At 41.3% G+C, this 2,801-nt stretch overlaps 1 non-coding gene across 1 annotated transcript; it reads right to left on the bottom strand.

The window, feature by feature from the left end:
* Window positions 1-637: 637 nt before the first annotated feature.
* LOC119062166 (U6 spliceosomal RNA) lies at window positions 638-744 on the bottom strand. Its single transcript, XR_005084935.1, has one exon. It is a non-coding gene; the product is annotated as a U6 spliceosomal RNA (small nuclear RNA).
* Between the last annotated feature and the right edge of the window lie 2,057 nt (window positions 745-2,801).

The following is a 2,801-nucleotide window of genomic DNA, read 5'->3' as shown; positions in this document are numbered from 1 at the left end:
GTTAGGATCACACTAGTTAGATCACATGGTATGTTTTTTATGATATATTTTTTATTCAATTATTTTTCAAGTACAGTTTTCTGTCTATTACTCCCATCCCAGCCCACCCTGCCTCGCGCTCCCCACCTCCCTCCCGTTTCCACCCCCCTTAGTTATTGTTCCTGTGTCCTTCTTATTTGTTCCTCCAAATCCCTCCCATATTTCCCCTTAAATTCTCTCCCCTCTCCCCTCTGGTCACTGTCAACCTGTTCTCTATTTCAGTGTCTGTGGTTATATTTTGCTTGCTTGTTTGTTTTGTTGTTTAGCTTCCTGTTAAAGGTGAGATCATGTAGTATTTGTCTTTCACTGCCTGGCTTATTTCACTCAGCATAATGCTTTCCAGTTCCATCCATGCTGTTGCAAAGGGTAGGAGCTCCTTTCTTTCTGCTGCATAGAATTCCATTGTGTATATGTACCATAATTTCTTGATATGTTTTTATTTATTTTGTTCATCGTCGCCCAAGGACATTTTTTCACTGCTTTTAGAGAGAGAAGAAGGAAGAGAGGGAAACATTGATACAATGTGTGCCAGGTCTAGGAGTCATACACACTTGGACCAGGGATCAAACTTGCAACCTAGGTATGTGCCCAGACTGGGAAAAATATAGAAAGCTTCACAGATTTGCATGCCATTGTTGTGCAAAGGCCATGTTAATCTTCTCTGTATTGTTTCCATTTTAGTATATGTGCTGCCAAAGTGAGCACTGATATGGTATTCTTTTAAAAACTTCATATAAGGCTGATGGATAACCACATTGGAAAAGAGTTTGGGAATTGACTGTGGTAGTGAGCGGGGTGGAATGGTGGAGGAGGGAAAAGGGGGAAAATTGGGACAACTGTTGTAGAATAATAGTAAAAAATGATTTAAAATTAAAAGAAAAAAGTTCAAAATCGGGGTAAAAAGATTAATGTTTTACATATATGAAGAAACTGATTGAGGCCATAATTTCTTTGTTTTAAAGACTTTACTTATTTATTTTTAGACAGAAGAGAAAGGAAGAAAAAGAGAGGGAGAGAGAAACATCCATTGGTTGCCTCCTGTACACACCCAACCAGTGACCAAACCTGCAACCCAAGCATGTGCCCTAACTGGGAACTGAACTGGCAACTCTTTGCCTTACAGGACACCCAACCAACTGACCCACAGTGGTCAGGGTGAGGCTGTAATTTCTAATGGTTGTTTGTACCCCATCATGTTAATTAAATTATCTGTTTTTGAATATTAAATTTATTTTCATATATATTGATTTGTAAAACCTTAATTAAAAATGTATTTATTAATTATGCCATTACAGTTGTTCTATTTTCCCCCTTCATTCCCCTCCACCCTGCACACCCCCTCCCCCACCATTCCCCCCTTTAGTTTATGCCATGTGTCACAAGTTCTTTAGATTCTATATTTCCCCTACTATTCTTGCCCTCCCCCACTATCTATTTTCTACCTACCATCTATCCTACTTATTTTCTGTACCTTCTCCCCCCTTCTCCTCCTCCCACTCCCCTGTTGCTAACCCTCCATGTGATCTTCATTTCTATGGTTCTGCTCCTGATCTAGCTGTCTGCTTAGTTTGCTTTTGTTTTAGGTGTGGTTCTTAATAACTGTGAGTTTGCTGTCCTTTCACTGCTCATCTTTTTTATCTTCTTTTTCTTAGGTAAGTCCCTTTAACATTTCATATAATAAGGGCTTGGTGATGATGAACTCCTTGAATTTGATCTTATCTGAGAAGCACTTTATCTGTCCTTCCATTTTAAATGAAAGCTTTGCTGGGTAAAGCAATCTTGGTTGTAGGTCTTTGGATTTCATGACTTCTTTCCAGCCCCTTCTTGCCTGTAAGGTCTCTTTTGAGAAGTCAGCTGACAGTGTGATGGGAACTCCTTTGTAGGTGACTGTCCCCTTATCTCTTGCTGCTTCTAGGATTCTCTCCTTCATTTTAATCTTGGATAATGTAATGATGATGTGCCTTGGTGTGTTCCTTCTTGGGTCCAACTTCTTTGGGACTCTCTGAGCTTCCTGGACTTCCTGGAAGTCTATTTCCTTTGCCAGATTGGGGAAGTTCTCCTTTATTATTTGTTCAAATAAGTTTTCCACTTGTTGCTGTTCCTCTTCCCCTTCTGGGATTCCTATAATTTGGATGTTGGAATGTTTAAAGATGTCCTGGAGGTTCCTAAGCCTCTCCTCATTTTTTTGAATTCTTGTTTCTACATTCTTTTCTGTTTGGTAATTTTTTTCTTCCTTCTAGTCCACTCCCTTGATTTGAGTCCCAGTTTCCTTTCCATTACTATTGGTTTCCTGTGTATTTCCATTAATTTCAATTAGTTTAGCCTTCATATGTTCCTTTATTTTGTGACTATAGTCAACCAGTTCTGTGAGCATCCTGATGACCAGTGTTTTGAACTGTGCATCTGAAAGTTTGGCTATTTCTTCCTTGCTTAGATTTATCGGCTCTGGGGCTCTAAGTTCTTCTTGAGCCATGTTTTGATCTGTTCGTGCCTGTTAGGTATGAGGAGCAGAGCCTTAGTTGTTCACCAGGGCGGGGCCACCAGGGTTGCTGTTTTGTGACACTGTATGTGTGGGTGTGGTCAGAGAGGGCCCCCCCCCAGGTCGCTGGTTTGTGACGCTGTATGTGGGGGTGGGGTCAGAGAGGGACAATGGCGGTTCCCTCTGGCGCTTCCTGCTGCTGGGGCCTTCACGGGCTGTCTCACTGCTAGCTCCTTCACTGGTTTTTCTGCGCACAAATGTGTGACTGTGATCATCCCTCAGT

The sequence above is a fragment of the Artibeus jamaicensis genome, unplaced genomic scaffold (genome assembly GCF_021234435.1).
Source record: "Artibeus jamaicensis isolate MK-2021 breed Jamaican fruit bat unplaced genomic scaffold, CSHL_Jam_final scaffold_1283, whole genome shotgun sequence".
Taxonomy (NCBI): domain Eukaryota; kingdom Metazoa; phylum Chordata; class Mammalia; order Chiroptera; family Phyllostomidae; genus Artibeus; species Artibeus jamaicensis.
The sequence above is the reverse complement of the archived record's forward strand: the minus strand, read 5'-3'. Positions and strand labels throughout refer to the sequence as shown.